The following is a 22033-nucleotide window of genomic DNA, read 5'->3' as shown; positions in this document are numbered from 1 at the left end:
AAAAAAAAAAGGCCAACCAACCAACCGGGAAATACCCGGTTCATTCCGGTTATAACCAGTTGGACCGGTTTTTTCCCGGTTCGATGGTTTCCCGGTCAAGCAGCTCTTCCGGATCAGATTGGAGACTGGTTCATTGGTTTTCCAATGATCCGGTCTGATTTTTTTTTTTTTTCCTTGCTTAAAATCCGATGAATGATGATGTCCTTCCGTCTAACTACAGGACAAACTTACAAACTATAACTTGGACGCTTTCCAAATCCAAAGCTTCAACATTAAAAGCTCCGTTGGTATAAATGGCACTGACTTGCAGTCAGCCCCCTGCCCCCACCATCTTCAAATCTGTCTGTTTTTACCCCCCAAAAAAAAAAAAATCTTTCTTTCTTTTTCTTCTTCCTTCGTCGCACCCATCTCTCTCTTCCCGGTTCCGATAATGGTCGACCACCAACAAGCTGGAGGGGCGCCGCCCAACATGCCTCTAACTCCATCTAATTCTAACTCTTCACAAAGGTTCTACTACACATAATTAACTTCATATCAATTATTCCCATTGTTTTTGTTTAATCAGCATTTAGTAATCATTATCTTACCATCTTCCTTGTTTTTCACTTCCTTATGAATTTCAACTAAACAAATTTCATTTCTGGTTTCTACTATTTGCTTGGTTTCTTCCTATTGTTGTTATTGATGCTATAATTCAGTTTATTTATTACTTTTTTTTGTTTTTGGCTGCTGCAGTTCAAACCGAACGCAAAAGGAATATTTTGCACTGTTACACGTTGTCATAATCTCTCTGATTACTACGGTAGGTGGTTATGTGCAATTTCAATTTCAATCTAAGAATTTGTCCCTCTTTGATGAGCATGGAAGCATCATGAGAGCCGTTTTTGTGATATTATGCTTCTATGTTATGGGTTTGATGGCATAATTTAAACTTCAAAATCGATCAAATTACCTTGCTATCATGAAACAATTTACTCCTTTGTTTGGACTTCTTGTTGTCATTCTACTTCTCTTCATCTTATCGCTCTTCCTGGGTTTGGCTTCATCCCTCATATGGTCTTTCTGGGTGGTTGGCCCAACAATCAAATTGTTTCAAGAAATTATTCAATGGCTTAGTGGCATCATTCCACATAGTCATACCAATCAGACAGCAACAAGTAACTTCGACATGGAAGGAAGTGACTCAGTTGGGATTTGGGAGAATGGCTTGCCTGTCTGAAGCTTCTTTTGGCTAAAATCAAAACCTGTCTCTATAAAACTTGCAAGTCTGAATTACATTGGCTAGTGAGGAGTCAATCGGTAATAGTAATAGGAAAAGTTTCTGATCTTTTCTTTTCCACGTCTCTATACTTTTTAAGTGGATGGAATAAATACGTAGAGTATAATATATCGTCCACGGTTTATGATAATGGCAGCATGCATCTTGCTTTGTAAAGTGTCAGAAATGTGGAGGTATCAAATCTGCCATCAGTGTGTGTTTTATTAAACCTGTGCTTTGCTAAAGAGTTGAGAAAATGGCAATCGGAAGATAAGTAAAGTTTAAGTTTATTCAACCTCGCAATCCATTAAAAATGTAAAAAAAACAATAAAAGCAAAACTGTTACAAGTCTCCTTACCAAATTTGGTGCCATTTCCTTATACAAATTTCATTAGAGCAGAACATTCAACCGACATAGTGGATCCCCTTTTACAGGTTGAGCGTGGCAGAACTTTCTTGATCTGTTGTGCTCATTTCCGATTATAGTCAGGTCAAACTAAATCCAGCATTTTTCATTTTGAAAGCTCACTGTTATGCTTACTTCTTCAGTGAGGGGTTGCTCCTTTCACCTGGTGTTGGGACTGTCCGTAGGCCAGAATATGAGCATGTTTGTCATTATAGCTTGAGCAAGGACCTTAATTTCCAATCCATCTATTAGGCCTTCCTAATGGTCAGTCTATGCTTAGTTTTAATTATATGGTCTACAATACATAATCTTACTCCCATTTTTGGGGATGATTGCACTCATCGTATGGGCTCTGTTTATGGCGAAAGCTCTCATCATGTTGTTACAAGAAATTTATCAATGACATTGTCCTTTAACCTTGACCATAGGATCCATGGGAAGAAACTTGGGAATGGAAGAAAACACTATCTTCGAAATCAAGGAAATGACTTCCCTGTCTGAATTTGGGCTGTGTATCTGATGTTGTGCTGATGTGCTACTCCCGGTCTTCTCTCCATAGAAATTATGCTATTTGTGGTTGCTTAATGCAGGAAAAATCCTTTTTTTCCATTTAATATATATATATATATTCTTTAAGGATTCGAAGATGGTGTATGTTAGAGTCTGAATTCTGATTGATTCATTATTTAATCGAGACTTCATAACTTCATATTGAGAAAAAATTCCATATCTAGGAATGATAAAGTCAAAATAATAATGAAAGGATGGGAGAAATGGGAAGAGCAAGAAGGAAGAAAATAATAGCTCAAACCAAATTTAATGACTGATCAAACTTTGTGCTGCATTATGTTTATGAACCCGTAAGAATCTTAGGGCTATTTATGCTTGATAGAGTCTTATTCAAGGGAAAAAAGATGTTTACTTTTGTAATTGAAATTTTTCAGGACATTCACTATGCTCTGTCTTCATTAACTTGGTAATAAAATTTGGATTTATTTTTAATACAATTGAATTTTGTTTCCATATTTTGAGGATTGTTTTGTTTCATAATTGAATTGCAAATATTCTTCATACAAATTGCATGTATATTGTATGATGTTCTGCTTGTAACATCTTACAGGTAATTTGCTGGGAGGATGAAATGGAATTTAACAGAAACATGCAGCCTTAGCTGTGGTAAACTCTAACTCTTGTTAAGCAGGATGTTTAAATTGGAAAAACTTAAGGAGGAGAAAACAGAAAATTATGTCCAAATAACACATTTGTACTATGTACGTGGATGGAATAAATACCTAAAGTCTATACTATCATGTGGTATTTAAGATAATTGAAGCACACATCTTGCTTTGTCATGTTATAGAAATTTGGAGGGATCAAATCTGGTGCTAGCTTGCATTTTTGTCAGCCTATTCTGTATTACAGAGTTACGAAGATGGAAATTATGAGATAAGTAGATTTAAGTTTATTCAACCTTGCAATCCATTAAAAATGAAAAAACAAAGTCGTTCCAGGTCTTCTTAATATATTTGGAGCCATTTCTTTTCCAAATTACACTATATCAGAACATTCAACTGACATGGTAGTTCTTTTTTATCTTTAGCTTGAGTGTGGCGCACCGTTTTTTATTTAATATTTTTACTTCTAATTATAGTCAGTATTATAAGCTAAATCTAGATTTTTTTCCTGAAACTTATTGTTATATGTTGCTTATTCTGTGAAGAGGTACTCATTTCACCTGGTGTTGGGACACAAATTGTATGTAGGCCAGTTTATCAGTAAACTAGTCTTTAAAGCCTAAGCTAATGACCATAAATCCCACTCCGTCTATTTTGCCCACGTAACTACAAGGCTAATTTATGTTTGGGTTAGACGGTCTGCATAATCTTATTGCAATCGTTGGGAATTATTTCATTCATCATATGGGCTGTGTTTATGGGAAGGCTGTTATCAGGTTGTTGCAAGAACATTTTCTCTGGCTTTGTCTTGTAAGCTTTGGAACAAAGGACCTGTGAGAAGGAACTTGGGCATCGAAGAAAACAGTCTCTAGGGAATGAGGAAATTGGCTTCTCTCTCTGAAGTTGGTTGGATGCTAAATAAATTATTACTTTATGAAAAATAAAGTTTACTTCATCTTCTTTTTGATATGTTGCTCCCCATCTTTTTTGCCAAAGAAATTAGGTTATTTGACATTGCTTCATTGATGAAACCTTGTCCCTTCATTTACATATTTTCTTTAAGGATTCCTAGGACTGGATGTGGTAGAGTGCAAATTTTGTGATGTTCTCTATTGGGCTTGAACAGTTCAGAACGTTTTGATTGAAATTTTTCTTTATCAGTTTTTACCCTGTCTTTTGAGATCTCTCTGAGGACTGCTTTCCTCTGTTTCCTGAGTTCTGCCAGGTCAATAATATAATAAAGGATGATATTATATTGTCTACTAGATTTATGATTTCATATCTGATGAAAGATGTCATGTTTGGAAATGATAACGAGTCTGAAATAATAACATAAGGAGTGGTTGAAAAAAAAAAAAGGAAGATCTGGAGAAAGAACGACACTAACTGCAGGTAAATTTAGAGAATGAGCGAACTCACAACTCTATGCTTTGTTGTATTGAAGAACCATTTATCGTTCCCTGGGTGTTTATGTTCGACAGAATCTTCCTAGCGAAAAAAAGAAGAAGAAGAAGATATCTACACTTGTAATTGAAATATTTTAAGCCATTCCCTCTTTCTTAATTTATACTATCTCTTTACTTTGTAATTTGCGCGTATTCTTAATACAACTTACATGTATGTTGGATAATGTTCTGTTTGTCATGTCTTACAGGTAATTCATGGAGAGGATGAAATGAAAATGGACAGGAAAAGTGCAGCTCACCCATGGTAAAATTGCTCATTCTTGTTAACCTAAATGTTTAGATGAAATAAACTTGTGAATGAGAACGACAGAAAGTTATGACAAGAGAGTACACTTTGCCACATTGTTATATTTCGTATTTTTATTAAGGAAAAACCGGAAACCATTTTTACTATTCTTTAATTGTCAAGAACAGGGTACCGATCTGGTGGCAACAAAGAATTAATCTTATGTGCAATGTTCTTATGTTGGGTTCATTTGTCACTAGCAGTTATCGTGTTGGAACTAGTTTTGATCATATGGCTCTAATTTATGGGCTATTCGTTTTAATTTTTTCCCATGAGCATGCTGAATACCAAGAGAAATTTGTCCTGAACAAAGTTATTTAGGCCTTAGCAGCTTATTCAAAATTATAGTAAAATTTTCACTCTCTTCCTGCCAGTTACTGTCCAAGAGATACATGCAAAACATTCAATCAACGAAGAAACACAAAGTGAAAGCATGCAAATTAGATAACGTGCTATTCTGCTGGGGGGGGGGGGGACTTCTCAGTTAGAACTGTTTAACATGTCAAGAGTTTTCCTTTTCCTTTTTGCTATACTTTAGTAAGGCATATAGGCTAATTGTTCTATGTGTGTTATTGGCAACTTTTATTCCTACTTTCATTATGCAGAGTCTCTCTGATCAAGCTCAGTCTGAATTTTGATACCCTTCTCCTTTATGACATGGCCTAATTACCATTATCCAGTTTGGAATCTCAACTGGAGCATATACGACACTGGTATGAGTGTTGTGGAATGTCAAGATCAAAAAAGATTCATTACTTTTTTAATGAAAAGACAAAAAAACACAATCAAAATAGGAGTAAAAGGTTTTGCTTGTGTTCTTGTATCTGGTTCCGATGTTGTCTCTGAACAATGTCTCCATGTGCCTTTCTTTGGGCAAGTCCAAGCTGAAGCTCCATGCTGGCTTTTCTTATTTGAAGTGAATTTGGAGAGCATGGTAGGCTGGTCTCACCCTATCTGCATTTGCTGTTTCTTCCTCCGTGATTTTCTTCCCGAGAATTTATGTTTACAATCTCCCAAGCTTACCCTCTTTCTAGTCTTGGACTCAAATCACACCATGCAGTTATCCAAATGTTGGAGGAGATCACACGAAGACATCAGTTGCTTGGGACACAAGAAAATCCCACTCGCCTCAGCCCTGGAGGTCCAGGTGCTCACCACCACTAATTTCCCTCTAATTATTTGGAAAAATGCAACAGAAAGAAGCAAGCTAAAACTCACGGGTTTTACTTCTTATTCAGATGGCAGAAGATATTCAATTCTTTTAGCATGAAGATAAGAAAGATTTTTTGTTGATGATTTTCATGCAAGATCTTCGGGATCAAGACGCAACAATTTTAAGAATACCTCTTCAGTCGTACTTGTTACTTCCTTTTTTTTTTTTTTAATATTCTCCAATCAACTAATCAATGTCTTGCGGTTAATGGATTTCATTTGCGATAATTTAAAACAAAATAAGTATAATTATAAGCTATCATATAATGTTGAAAAAAAGGTTTTTAATGCGTTTAATCTCATTAAACACAAATAAGAGTTTCTGTTTGTTTTAACATTTCATTCTATCAATAAATAACAGTTCTATATATATTTTTTTAATTAAAAAGTTTAGATAAGTTGGGTTTGATGAAATTAGCACATGCCACTAGGTTTTAAAAAATACTTTTAAAAGTACCATAAGCAATCGTGATGGAAGGCAACAGATCAGCAAGTGAGAAAGAATAAATTATTTGAAAAAAAAAGTTTGTTTTTAAAATGTGTTTGAAATAATAAGTATTTCACCCATTTTTAATTTGGACAATTCCTCAAAAAGACATTTAACTAACATAAATCTTTATTTAGGTGGCTAAATTTGCCAAACCCCTAATCAGGTGATTTTAAAATTTTATGAAATGATTTTAATGCCCCTTTCATTAAAAACTAAAAAAAAAATTCTAAATTAGTATATGTCAATTTTATAATTAACACATTTCAATTTTAAGTTAACAATTTTTTATCCTTATAATACACTTACAGGAAGTTTTTAATAAAATTTTATTACCTTATAACTTTAAAAATTAGGAAAATTCAATTACATAGTTAACAAATTTCAGTTCTAAATTAACAGTTTTATGTCTTTATAACATACTTATAATAAATCTTTAAATAAAACTTGATCACAGTATAATCTTCTCACTATAAGTTACTGTCCTACTTGGAAGTTAACTTGTCTGACAGGAAATCGTTGGAACGTTTGTGATTGTATCGTATTTTAGTAAAAGCCAACAGCTTTTCTTTTTTTTTTTTTGGTTTTAAAATCCCTATGAGCTTTGATGACGTATGACTTCTTCTATGTCTATGTAGGTGTATTCTTTCAAGATAATATTCACCAGAGCTGTCTACTCTCAAGATGCCCCTAGCCCCTAAAGAGTGCAGACCTCTACTTTCCAGTAGGAATTGTAGTTATCTTCATATGCATGGTCTTGTACAGTGTAGCCCACAAGCTTCTGTTATGACTTATGAAGTACTATAATGGACTCAAGGTTCTGGTTGTCACTGAAGATGAAGAAGCTCAAGGTCTTTTAACTGGTTCTGTTTGGAGAGCACTTCCATGGGATATTGTGGGGAAGAGTGAAATGGTATAGGTTTGGCATTGTTCTTATACTACATATGGTCCACAATATAAGATTAACAGGGTGTTTGGATGGAAACCAAACCATGGTTTCAAAAGTACTTTTACGGTTTACGAAGTAAATATATGGAGAAGTTTGTCTCGTTTTGCGAAAAAGTGCTTCTGAGAAGCACTTTTCAATATTGCCAAACACCCCCTAAATTTGGTTTTAAATATAAGACCTCAATCCAATTTCTCTATCATATTTATCTTTTTTTCCCCCTCAAGATAGTTTTTATAGTAATTGTACATATTAAATATTTTATCAAATGGTAGTTATGGCTAATACACATAATTAGCAAATATATTTTAAAAAAGATAAAACATATTTATTATAAATAACTAAATTAATTTTTTTAAATTTATTCAAATTAGTCAACTACTTTTTATATTAAATACTAGAAGTAGTATATATTGTGACTCTATATATTTCCCGGGTATAGATTCTCCCAACAACCTGCTACCTCTAGGAAGGTGCCAAAACAAATGAAGTCATTCTTTTTTTTTATCTTTCATACTTAACCATATATAATTTTACCTGTAAGATTATTTAGAGGACTGTGGATACAGAAGCTAGCAATTCAAAAGCTTTTTGATTGAAGGCAGATGTCTTCCCTTAGTCATTCATTTAATTATATCCCTTCCTTCAAGTTCATTATTACAGTCATTAGGTGAGTGTTTTGGATTGATAATATTGGATCATTATATTATATTATGTAGATAGTTTCAATTTATTTTAATACAGGTTGAAAGCAACAAATATGAGATGGCCCAATGACAGCAAGTTTTTTGGTTCATCCGCTTAATGTGGAATAGTTCATGTCATTCTATTTTTAATTTAAAAATCACATTTTTTTATAGTTTTCTTTATAATTTTGAAATTTTTTTATCGTTTTCAATGTGGGCTTTATGTTTATGTTTCATTTAAATTACATTCAGAAAGCATTTTTAATCTTAAACACGCATTAAAATTTTTATAAATTGTTTTTGTAATTGTTAAAAATAGATTACATAAAATTTACAACTTGGTTGGAGGAGGTCCCGTGCATCGCGGGGGAAGCACCTTCGCATTATATAAATAAAAGAAGTAAGGTATTATTAAAAAATTATAAATACTAAAAAAAATATTTAATAAATAAAAATATAAATATAGACAAATATATAATTATAGAAAATATAAAAAATAAAAAATATTGTTAAAAAACATAGGAAAAAGTTATTCTACCTTTATTTTCATTATCGCCCCAGTGATGTGCTGTTCAATGAAATAAGAGTTCTAATGCTGACTGAAGGTATGCGAAATGAATTGGTGAAGTATAGAGGGAAGAGAAAGGAATGTTCACTCAAGAAAAAGAGGCAGAGAAGTGGGCATCAAAAGCAAAGATTTGCAAAGTAGATTTATTTAATTCATGAACATAACAAATCATAAGTCTAGGAGCGATTGTTTATAAGTGGAATTAGAAAATTTACGACATGATTACGTCTATTAACAACATAAATATGTCTATTTGCAAATTGATTTATTTTATTCATAAAGTTGAACAGAACTATTCACAAGCCTGAGAAAGATGGTTCACAATTAGAATTAGGACATTTACAACACAGATACGTTTGTTAACAATATAAATACGCCCATTTACAAGTAGATTTATTTTATTCATAAAGTTAAACAGAACAATTCACAAATATGATACCAACGGTTTGCAAATGAAATTAGAACATTTGTAACACAGATATGCCCATTGACAATATAAATATGCCCATTTGTGAGTAGATTTATTTCATTCATAAAGTTGAACAAAACAATTCACAGCTCTGGATGTAACGGTTCAAAAGTAGAATTAAGATGTTTACAATATGGATACGCCCATAAACAACATAAATATATCTATTTGCAAGTAGATTAATTTGTTTTGTATTTACATAGTTGCCAACCAATTTCAGTGCAGTATTTCATATATCATTTTGCTTTCTAAGATCTTCACAGATTCGCCTCCCACATCGAAGATGCAAAATAATTGCTTTCCACTGTTGCTAGCCATATATAATATATTGCTACACATTATTCAAGTATTAATTTCAATCAATTTTCAATAATTAAATACAGTATACATTTACAATAGGAATTTGTGAATTCACAATAAAAGTACAAGTTTTCATAATACCAAATCACCATTTTTTTGGAGAAGTGGAATTTGCAAATTTATAATACAATTCATGATAGAAACTAAAAGGCTTACTCTCAACACTCAACGGTGTGAATCTAAAATTAATCCACTGTATAATTTTATCTCAAATCTGAGTAGTAAAAAAATTTCTTGCTAATTTAGAACTTCACGACAGCCTAAACCAAACCCATAAAATTTATAATAGAAGAAACGGAGAAGGATTTTGTAGTATTATATGCAGAAATTTTTTAATGGAAAGTTAGTGAAAGAGATCACGTACAGAGAGAGAGAGAGAGAGAGAGAGAGAGAGTGAGAAAGCCTATGACAACAGCGAAGGCTTTTGTTACCAAAACAACATCGGTGGCAAAGGCACTCCATACTAGAATAGTAGTGACGGCGAAGGCTTTCCTTACCGGAACAATGATGATGGCGAATGATCTCTCTCAACGCAACAACGGATTTTTCAAACAGTGACAGAGAGAAAAGCTTGAGTTATCGATTGTTTTTAGGGAGAGGGGGAAGAGTTTCAGGGTCACAGTTTTGAAGGATAAAAATATCTTTTTCTTTCTTAAATTAATTTTCATTTGCTCCTTTGGTCATGCAGTGATATTTCAGAATGTTTTGGAGCTGTCTGAGATAAATTGTCTACTTTAGTCCTTAATTAAAATTTTCCCTGTCTATTATCTCATAACGAACATCATCCCATCATAGCCAGTGTTCGGCCTCTTGCTTCTCTTTGATTTTCTTTGTTTTTTTTTTAACGAAAAGATGTATTATTACAGGCAGTATTTAGAAAGTATGTCCGCGGTAAAAAGAGCATAACTCGTTCATCATATACTCTTTTCGTCCTAAATATAAGATTCATATTGTAGTGTAATTACACTACAAGATGGGTCTTATATTTAGGACCGAAAGAGTATATATATATATAAAGGATTGTGTGTGTATACAGTGGTTAAGTTGCATTAGCATTTTGAAGTATTTTTTCAAGTATAATCTCTATCTTAAAATATTTTGTGGTGCATAAAATCTTTTTTTAAGTGATTCATTATCCTAAACTATATTTTAGTGCATCTAATACTCTGAAATTTTTTTATATACATCTAACATCCTAACTTACTAAGTATTTCTCTAGTTATTAATATAAGACCTAATTGTTAAGTTAATTTTGGTTTTGAATATAAGACATATTTCTTATATTTCAATTTTTTCTAAATTACCCTTATGAATACTCCCTCAACCATAATCAAGTAAGTGAAGAAAAAAAGATATTAAGAAAGATGGTTATAATGTTTTAGAAAAAACGTCATATTTCTTATAATTAATTAACTTATTTAATTTTTTTAATCTAATCAAATTAGTTAAATAAGTTTTATATTAAGAATCAGAAGAATATAAATTAAACTAAAAAATATTTAAAAATATTGGATCCATCAAAAATTTTTTTTAAGCTGCTGTGAGTCAATAGCTCACACTGTGGATACGGGGTTGATGAGGCAATGGGCTTGAGTCAGTCGACGCCAATGCGTCCGATTGAAGAGTTTCGACTACACTTTTTAACATAAAAATACGTAAGGAATTTAGACGGTACAAAATTTAACATGCACATCTATAGTACAAAAATTTTGACTTATAAAATATTTTAAAAGGATTTTACAAAATATTACAAATTCTGATTCTTAAGATAGAAGCCACTTAACTAATTTAAGTAAATTAAAAATTTTAATTAAATTAATTATTTGTAAAAAATACCCCGCTGATTCTATTTGTAAGGCACAAAGTGAAGCAATTTTGGTCCCATTTATAACGTAGTGAGAGAAATTTTTTATATGAATCAATAATTTTATTCTTCATTTATTATTATGCTAACTTTATGTATATTAAATAGGAATAAAATTAAAAAGTTATTAAATTTTAAATAAGAATTAATAAAATTTAAAATTTTTTCTAATCTATATGAAATGAAACATGTTAAAAAAGGATTTATAAATAGGAGAAGAAGAGTACGAATTGATTCTCTTACCAGGGCTTCCAACACAAGATTCTGAAGGTACGGCCTCTGAAGGATTGTCGTAGGCCGAAATTCTTGAAACTACCGCGCAGATTCTTGATGATTTGCTTATCCTTCTGGCACCCCTTATAGCACGATTCACAAACGAAGTCGTCCCCTGTGGTCAAGTCCTGCCTTTACGACCTTATATATGGCCCTTCCCAAGTCGGACTGGTCCATCAGATCTTCGTGCTTTGTCTTTTCCCATTTAATTTGCATCTCTTCTCGCTCTTCCCTCCGTCTTCCCGTCATTGTCGCCTCCAAGCATGCCTGTAGCTCGTGCTTTTAGCTCTCCACAAAGGTCTTATCACACCTCATTAGCTTCACATCCAGTTTTCCCATTACTTTGGTTTAATCAGCACTGCCTAATTACTCTCTTACGAGCTTCCCTATTTTCCAATTCCTTGTGAATTTCAACTAAACAAATTTCATTTCTGGTTTCTACTATTTGCTTAGTTTCTTGCTATTATTGTTATTACTACTTCATGATGCTAATGCAGTTTGTTTTTTTTTAACTTATTTTTTACGGCTGCAGTTCAAACCGGGGACAAGAGGAATCTTTTGCACTGTTGCATGCTGTCATCATTTCTCTGATTACTGTAGTTGGTGGTTACGTGCAGTTTCAATTTCAATCTAAGAATTTGTCCCTTTTTGATGAGCATGGAAGCATCATGAGAGCCGTTTTCGTGTTACTACTTTTGTATGTTATGGGTTTAATGGCGGAATTTAAACTTCAAAATGAATCTAATTACCTTGCTATCATGAAACAATTTACTCCTCTTTTTGGACTTCTTGTCGTAGTACTACTTCTCTACATCTTATCGCTCTTTCTGGGTTTGGCTGCGTCCATTGTATGGGCTTTATTGGTGGTGGGGCCAACAATCAGATTGATTCAAGAAATTAGTCAATGCCTTCGTGGCATCTTTCTAAATCAGACAGCAACAAATAACTTCGATGCGGAAGAAAGCGACTCTACTGGGATTCAAGAGAATGACATGCCTGTCTGAAGCTTCTTTTGGCCAAAACCAAAGCCTATTTGTATGAAGAAGTTTTATTTTTCTTGGACAAGACTCGCACGTTTGAATTAAATTGGCTAGTGTGAAGAAAACACGTCTGAATTTGGGCTGGATACTAAATCAATCAGTAATAAATGAAAGAGTCTACTGTATCTTACATTGTGCTGGTGTGCTACTCCTTGTCTTCTTTCATAGAATTTAGGCTAACTATAAGTGCTTAATGGAGAAAAATCCTGTTCTTTCACGTATGCATGCATATTGTGTAAGGATTCCAAGAGTGGGTGTGGTAGAGTCTGAATTCAGTATGATTCATTGTTTGGTCGGAACAGTAAATAAACATGCTGCAGGAAATTTTTCTTTGCCAGCTTTTGGCTTTCTTGTCCCCCGTTCGTTTGCCATATCACATAAGAGCTATCTGAGGGCTTCTTGCCACTGTTTGAAAAGCTCTGCCGTGATGATAATTTTGTTATTAAAGATATATTTATTTGAGCCTTCACAACTCCAAATTAAGGAGAAAATTCCATATCTAGAAATGATAAAGCCTGAAATAATAATGAAGGGCTGGGGAAATGAGAAGATCAAGAACGAAGGAAACAATAACTGCAACCAAATTTAGTGAATAATCAAACTTTATTCTTCACTATGTTTAAGAAACTGTAAGATTCTTAGGTTTATTTATGCTTGATAGATATTTGCCACGAGTGAAAAAAAATATGTCTACTTTTGTAATTGAAATATTTGAAGACATTCTCTTTGTTGGGTCTCCATTAACTTGGTAATTAAATTTGCACCTTTTTGGGTTTTAGCACAATTGAATCTTGCTTCATAGTTGTGAGGATTTTTTATTTGTTTCACCATCAAAATTGCAAGTATTCTTCATACAACTTGCACGTATATCGTATAATGTTTGTTTGTAATATCTTACAGGTAATTTGCTCAGTGGACGAAATGCAATTGAAGAGAAAAACGCAGCCTTAGCTGCCGTTAACTCTCTAGTCTCTAATTCATGCTAAGCATAATGTATGAATTGAAAGGAGAAAATGGAATAATTACCTGAATTATATATTACCTCCGGTCCCAAATATAAGAGGCAGTTAGGTATTCAATTTGATCCTAAATATAAGAATCCATCCATTTTGGCTCCTTTATTTATTCAACTTTTTCCAAAATAGTCATTATGTTGATTACACATGTTAAAGTTTTTTATTCTAATACACATGATTAACACAGATATTTTAAAAAAAATACTTATTTATTACAAATAATTAACTTAATTAATTTTTTTAATATTTATAAATTAGTTATCTATAACTTTGTCATGTTATAGAAATTTAGAGGGATCAAATCTGTTGTTAGCTTGCATTTTTGTCAACCTTTTTGGTATTACAAAGTTAAGAAGATAAGAAGATGGAAATACTACCTCCGGTCCTTAATATAAATATAAAAGCTAGTTAACTAATTTGAGTAGATTAAAAAATTAGTTAAATTAGTCATTTATAATAAATAGATGTTATCTTTTCTAAAATATCTTTATTAATCAAGTGTATTAGTTATAATTATCATTATTACAAGGACTACCTTAAAAAAAAGTAGATAAATATGAGAGATATAATGGATTAAAGTTTTATACTTAATACCAAAATAAAAGTTAAACGAGTTCTTGTATTAAGAAACGGAGGTAAGTATACATCGTGAGTCACATATATAGAAATTATACCCTTAGTACACTGGAATATGCAAATATCAAATAATAACAGAATTGCAGGAAGAAGCTGAAAGAAGAAAGCAGAAAACAAAGGTAGCAGGGGGAGAATCTTGAGGGGAGACAGAAACCATCGCAGCACCCTCTGCTCATATAACTTGTGTCCTTTTGGCAAAAATAATTTACTGATTTTTTTGTTCGTCGTATCTTCTCAAATTAATTGTTTTCTTAATTTGATTTATAAGTCAAGTTTCAATATTTAGAGATGATTGGGACCTATAGTTAATTAATATTTCCTCTGTCCTAAATATAAGACCCACTTTGTAATCGTTGTTCTTATATTTAGGACCGAAAAAGTATTTTTTTTATTTAGGATCTATTTTTAATTCTCCCAAACAAAAATTGTAAGGTCTAGTTATGATTGGTAAGGAAGAAAAATAGCAGGTTCTTATAAAATTATTTTTTGTAACTTCCAAAATTATATCTACGCTACTATCTGTTTTTATTAATTGCTGCACTTTTTTAAAGTGTCCGCAGGGTGAATCTGAGTAGCAAGCCTATTATAAAATATAAGTTCCACTATTTTCTTGGGAGCGGGCCTTTTATTTTATATGTATTGTGTTTTTTTTTCCTTTTTTAATTTCTTTAACAAAAGAGACAATATCTAGGTGTTGCTTTTTTATGTATTCATTTACAAATACTTGGTTAATGTATTTTAGAATTTTATTATTTTTAATTCATATGTATATATTTTATTTATTGAATTCATTTAATTGTATGTCATATATAATAAATAAATCTTATATATGTATAATATATAATTAATATATAAGTTTTTTCGGTATTCAAAGTTTTTTTTAATAATATATGAATTTTTATAATTATAATTATAATCATAATTTTTTTGGGTTTTAATCTGTCCGGTTAACTTTTTTGACTAATCCAGTTACTTAAAATCCGATGAATCGGGATTCGGCACGTCCTGCCGCCCAACTACAGGACAAACTTGTAAATATATGGGCACCTTCCGAATCCACAAGATGATATGGCATGAAACTATGAATATATAATTCCAGGATTAATTCATCACTTCTACTCGTTGATGAGAAACTCCGTTGGCATACATGGCCCAAGTCAGCCCTCCACTCCCGCCATCTCCAAATCTGTCTTCTTTTTTTACCCCCAAAAAAAAAAAATCTGTCTTTCTTTCCTTATCTTCCTTGTTGGCACGCTCCTCTTTCTTCCCAGTTCCCATGATCGACCACCAACAAGTTGGAGGGGCGCCGCCCAGCATACCCCTGGCTCCATCTAATTTCAACTCTTCACAAAGGTTCTACTACACATAATTAACTTCATATCAGTTATTTCCATTGTTTTTGTTTGATCAGCACTATTTGCTTGGTTTCTTCCTACTATTGTGATTACTACTTTCAGTTTATTTAGTTTCTTCCTACTCTTGTGATTGCTACTTTCAGTTTATTTATTTATTTATTTTTTTCCGCGGCTGCAGTTCAAACCGGAGACAAGAGGAATATTTTGCACTGTTACATGCTGTCATAATCTCTCTGATTACTGGGGTAGGTGGTTTTGTGCCATTTCAATTTCAATCTAAGAATTTGTCGCTCTTTACTGAGCATGTAAACATCATGAGAGCCGTCTTTGTGATGCTATGCTTCTATGTTATTTGTTTGATGGCAGAATTTAAACTTCAAAATCGATCTAATTACCTTGCTATCGGGAAATAATTTACTCCTCTCCTCTATCTGGACTTCTTGTTGTCGTTCTACTTCTCTTCATCTTATCGCTCTTCCTGGTTTTGGCTTCATCCCTCATATGGGCTTTCTGGGCGGTTGGCCTAACAATCAAATTATTTCAAGAAATCATTCAATGGCTTCGTGGCATTATTCTACATATTCGTACCAATCAAACGGCAACAAGTAACTTTGACATGGAATGAAGTGACTCTATTGGGATTCAAGAGAATGGCTTCTCTGTCTGAAGCTTCTTTTGGCTCAAATCAAAACCTGTCTGCATGAAGGTTTCTTTTTTTCCTTCGGATAAAACTTGCAATTCTGAATTGCATTGGCTAGTGAGTCAATCGGTAATAGTAATAGGACAAGTTTCGGATCTTTTCTTTTCCACATGTCTCTGTACTTTGTAAGTGGATAGAATAAATACCTAGAGTATAATATATCACCTAGGGTTTATGATCATGGCAGCATGCATCTTGCTTTGTAAAGTTTCAGAAATGCGGAGGGGTCAAATCTGCTATCGGTCTGTTTTAGTAAACCTGTGCTTTGCTACAGAGTTGGGAAGTTGGAAATCGGGAGATAAGTAAAAGTTTCTTCAACCTTGCAATCCATTAAAAAAAAAAAAAGAAATAAAAGCAAAGCTGTTACAAGTCTCCTTACCAAAATTGGTGCAATTTCCTTGTACAAATTACACTAGAGCAGAACATTCAACCGACATAATGGATTACTTCTTCAGGGAGGCGTTGCTTCTTTCACCCAGTGTTGGGACTGTCCGTAGGCCAGAATATGAGCATGGTTGTCATTATCAATTAAGCAAGGACCTTAATTTCCAGCCCATCTATTAGACCTTCCTAATGGTCAGTCTATGTTTAGTTTTAATTAGGTGGTCTACAATACATAATCTTACTATCATTGTTGGGGATTATTGCACTCATCATATGGGCTCTGTTGATGGTGAAAGCTATCATCATGTTTTTTCAAGAAACTTTTCAATGACAATGTCTTGTAGCCTTGACCAAAGGATCCACGGAAAGTAACTTGGGAATGGAAGAAAGTACTCTCTTCGGAATCAAGAAAGTGACTTCCCTGTCCGAATTTGGGCTGGATACTAGATAAATCAGTAATACATGAAATGAAACAGTTTACTGTATCTGATGTTGTGCTGCTGTGCTGCTCGCGGTCTTCTTTCCATAGAAATTAAGCTAATTGTGGTTGCTTAATGCGAAAAATCTTGTCTTTTCATTTATGTGTGCGTATGTGTGTGTTTATTTTCAGTAAGGATTCTAGCAATGGGGTGTGGTGGAGTCTGAATTCTGTATGATTCATTATTTGGTCGAAACGGTTAATAGAGATGCTGTAGGAAAATTTTCTGTCAGATTTTAGCTTTCCTGTTCCCTTGTCTTTTGCCATTTTCCATTACAGCTATCTGAGGGCTTCTTGCCACTGTTTTGAAAGCCCTGCCGTGATGATAATTTTGTGATGAAAGATATATTTATTTGAGACTTCATAAGTTCATATTGAGAAAAAATTTCATATCTAGAGATGATAAAGTTGAAATAATAATGAAAGGATGGGAGAAGTGGGAAGAGCAAGAAGGAAGAAAACAATAGCTAAAACCAAATTTAATGAATGATCAATATTTATGATGCATTAAGTTTATGAACCCGTAAGAATCTTAGGGATAGTTGTGCTTGATAGAGTCTTATTCAAGTGTAAAAAAGATGTTCACTTTTGTATTTGAAAGTTTTGAAGACATTCTCTATGTTCTGTCTCCATTACCTTGGTAATTAACTTGGCATTTATTTTTGAAACGATTGAATTTTTTTTCCATATTTTTAGGATTGTTTTGTTTCATAATTGAGTTGCAGGTATTCTTCATACAAATTGCATGTACTGCTTGTAATATCTTACAGGTAATTTACTCAGAGGATGAAATGGAATTGAACAGAAACATGCAGCCTCAGCTGTGGTAAACTCTACCTAAGCAGAATATTTAAATTGGAATAACTTAAGGAGGTCCAAGTAACACATTTGTACTATGTAAGTGAATGGAATAAATGCTTAAAGTATGTATTATCATGTGGTATTTAAGATAATTGAAGCACACATCTTGCTTTCTCATGTTATAGAAATTTGGAGGGATCAAATCTGGTGCTGGCTTGCATTTTTGTCAACCTGCTCTGTATTACAGAGTTAAGAAGATGGAAATCATGAGATGAGTAGGTTTAAGTTTCTTCAACCTTACAATCCTTTAAAAATGAAAAAACAAAGTCATTCCAAGTCTTCTTAATATATCTGGAGCCATTTCTTTTCCAAATTACGCTATATCAGAATATTCAACCGGCATAGTAGTTCCTTTTTATCTTTAGCTTGTTAGTATTTTCATTTCTAATTATAGTCAGTGTTAGAAACTAAATCTAGATTTTTTTGCTGAACCTTATTTTCATGTTTTACTTATTCTGTGAAGCGGTACTCATTTCACCTGGTGTTGGGACAGTTGGGACACAAATTGTATGTAGGTCAGTTTATCAGTAAACTTGTCTTTAAAGCCAGTGTTAGTGACCATAATTTCCAGTCCGTTTATTTGGCCCACATAACTACAAGGCCAATTTAAGTTTGGGTTTGATGTTCTGCATAATCTTATTACCGTTGTTTGGGAATTATTTCATTCACCATGTGGGCTGTGTTCATGGGAAGGCTGTTCTCTGGTTGTTGCAAGAAAATGTTCTCTGCTTTGGTCTTTTAGGAACTTGGACATCGAAGAAAACAGTCTCTAGGGAATGAGGCAATTGGCTTCCCTGTCTGAAGTTGGTTGGATGCTAGATAAGTTATTACTATATGAAAAGGAAAGTTTACCTCATCTTACTTTGCTCCGTTAATAAAATCCTTTCCTTTCATTTACATACTTCCAGGAAGGGATGTAGTGGAGTAAAAATTGTGAGATCTTTATTTGGCTTCAACAGTTAAGAGCGTGCTGATGGAGATTTTTCTTTATCAGTTTTTACCTTTGCTTGTTCCTTCTTCTATGCCCTCTCTCATGAAATCTATCCGAGGACTTCCTTCCTCTGTTTCCTGAGTTCTGCCATGTCAATAAAAGATTATATTATGTTTTCTATTAGATCTTATGATTTCATATCTGATGAAATATGTCATATCTAGAAATGATAACGAATCTGAAATAATAGCATGAGGAGTGGGACAAAATTTGGAAGATCTATAGGATTGGCAACAATGACAGTAGATTAATTTAGAGAATAGTCACACCCATTACTTTATGCCTTGTTATATTGAAGAACCATGTATGGTTCCTTGGGTGTTTGTGTTTGATAGAACCCTCCCAGTGAAAAAATAAATAATAATAATTAAAAAAAGGATATCTACACTTGTAATTGAAATTTTTTAATCCCTATTTCTTAATTTATACTATCTCTTAGCTTGGTAATTAAATTTGTATGTATTCTTAATTCAACTTACACGTATGTTGTATAATGTTCTGCTTGTCATGTCTTACAGCTAATTCATGGAGAGGATGAAATGAAACTGGACAGGAAAAGTGCAGCTCACCTATGGTAAAATTTCTAATTCTCGTTAACCTCAATGTTTAGATGAAAAAAACTTATGGATGAGAGGAACAGAAAGTTATGACAAGAGAATACATTTTGCCACATTGTTTCATTTTTTTTTTTGTTTTTAATTAAGAAAAATCCTAAGACCATTTTTTTCATTCTTTAATTGTCAATAACACGGTACAGGTCTGGTTGCAACAAATAAGTAATCTTATGTGTGCAGGAATCATGATTTTGATTTGAATTAAAGTGGCAATGAATGCTTTCATGCTTGCTCATTGTGCAATGTTCTTATGTCAGGTTCATTTGTCATGAGCAATCTTCGTGGTGGAACTAGTTTTGATCAGATGGTTCTAATTTATGGGCTATTCGTTTTACTTTATCCTATGAGCATGCTGAATACTAAAAGAAATTTTCTCTTAAGTGGGTTATTTAGAGCCCGTTTGGTTCCATTGCATACAAGTTATAAATGCAATGTAAGGCAGTGCAATCTATAATGCATGCAATTTTAATTGCCATGTTTTTGTTTGGTATGATATTAAAAGGATGAGAGACGACATTAATTTTTTAATTAATTTAAATATAAATAATTGTGAAAAGACAAAAATGTCATTAAAGGAAATTTCCTCCCTCCGCCTCCTCCATCCTGTTGCCGTGAATTAGAGTTGCAGCGACGACACAAATCACAAAATTAGACAAAAATCAAAATTCACAAAAATGAAATCAATAAATTGATGTCTTAATGGCGTGAAACCAATTACTGTTGTTCAAGTCTTAATTATCAAAATCGATAAGCAGCATTGGATGGAACCTGAGATCTAGAACTTGAATACATGAACTCGTTCTGGGGGAGGAAAAAAAAAAAAAGAATCTCCGAATTGTTGAATGGATGAACCTAAATCATCAAGTAGCGACAAGCAGTTGATGAACCTAAATTTTTTTCACCCCCATCCCAGTCTTGGACCCAAATCACACCGTGCAGCGATCAAGTGTTTTATTTGATACAAGTTATCCGAGTGTTGAAGGAGATCACACGAAGACATCAGTTGCTTGGGACACAAGAAAGGCCCACGCCTCTCGGCTTTGGAGGTCCAGATGCTCACCCCCACTAATTTCCCTCTCTAATCATTTGGAAGAAGCTGAAAAGAAAGAAACAAGCTTAAGACTCACGGGTTTTACTTCTTAATTCTTATTGAAATGGCAGAAGATATTCAATTCTTTTAGCATGAGGATAAGAAGAAATTTTGTTGATGTGATTTTCATTTAAGGGCTTCGGGATCAAGATGCAACAGTGCTAAGAATACGTCTTCAGTCATGGTTTTTCTTCTTTTGTTTTGATATTCTCCAATGAACAAATCAATGTCTTGTAGTTAATGAATGTCATTTATGATAATTTAAAATCTATAATTATAAGCTATCATATAATGTGTTCAGTGCATTTAATCTCATTAAAATGGTGATCATGTAAGACTATTTTTTCCCCCTAATTTAAACTCTCAAATAATAGTGTCCGCTTTTTTCTTTTTTCTTTTTTTCATTTCAATCTACTAATCAATCACCGTTCTATATATTTTTAAAATTAAAAATGTTTAGGTGAGTTGAATTTTATGAGTTGGGGTATATTTCTAGGCCCAAAAGATACTTGTAAAGATACTTTTAAATTGCTTACTAACAAAATTCATACATTAATAATAAAATTTAAACTCATAATTTTATATGTTATGATTAATAAAAGATTACTGGACAAATTATTTATCAGGAGCTTTAACGAATACGCCCAAATAAGAAAAGTGAAAATTCACAGGGATGCAGAAGCTTAGAGATGCAAATTTGTCTTTGAAGGAAAGCTCCAATCAACAACAGGGGCTCTATTCCATCAAGTCTCTTGCAGCATTATGGAGTGAGGAACAACTAAAATCTCCACCGTCTCTTGTGCGGACTATGATGGGCATCATATTGCGGGGCAGCTTCTTTTCGTTTCAACCATACCAGATGGGTGCTACCAAAACTTTTTGGACTATAAACATCAATGTTCTCAACATTGTAATTTGATATTTATGAGGAGGACTAGTTTCTCTCCAGAACTCCTCCTTGTTTTCAGGTCTTAGCCTGTCTTCCGATGGGGGAAAAACATTGTACTCCCTCCATTTTGTATTATAAGAAACAACCATCAAAACAGCTATAAATTTGTAAAATACATACATAATTTTTTAATTATATGCTTGTTTGTGAAGAGATTATATAAGAGATAATGAGTAAAAATTTATATTACACAATTTAAAATTTTAAAAAAAAAAGATGATTTATTTTTTATATTTAAGAACACTATTATGAGAGAAATCGTTTCTTATAAAAAACGATAGATAGGGCTAATAGTTGGCTTTTAACCTACCCTAATGATGACTAATGGTGATAGTTGTAGGGTTTACTGTTCAGATTCGAATTTAATTATGAGTTAGTTTGTCAGATTCGCTCCCTATTTTCAAGGACAGTTTGGCTACTTTGTATCAAGTTGTTCCTCATTGAGATGAATAAAAGGTCTAGC

At 33.0% G+C, this 22033-nt stretch overlaps 1 long non-coding RNA gene across 1 annotated transcript in view; it reads left to right on the top strand.

The window, feature by feature from the left end:
* The window catches only part of LOC114754331 (uncharacterized), a 68723-nt gene extending 49762 nt beyond the window's left edge, over nucleotides 1-18961 (top strand). The window contains exon 3 of the long non-coding RNA XR_003741157.1: nucleotides 17836-18961. This is a non-coding gene — a long non-coding RNA (uncharacterized LOC114754331). The remainder of the gene's footprint in view (nucleotides 1-17835) is intronic.
* Nucleotides 18962-22033: the final 3072 nt, after the last annotated feature.

Source organism: Neltuma alba, unplaced genomic scaffold (genome assembly GCF_004799145.2).
Source record: "Neltuma alba isolate B1F8T4 unplaced genomic scaffold, ASM479914v2 tig00010128_pilon, whole genome shotgun sequence".
NCBI lineage: Eukaryota > Viridiplantae > Streptophyta > Magnoliopsida > Fabales > Fabaceae > Neltuma > Neltuma alba.
This window is presented reverse-complemented; position numbering and strand designations above follow the sequence as displayed.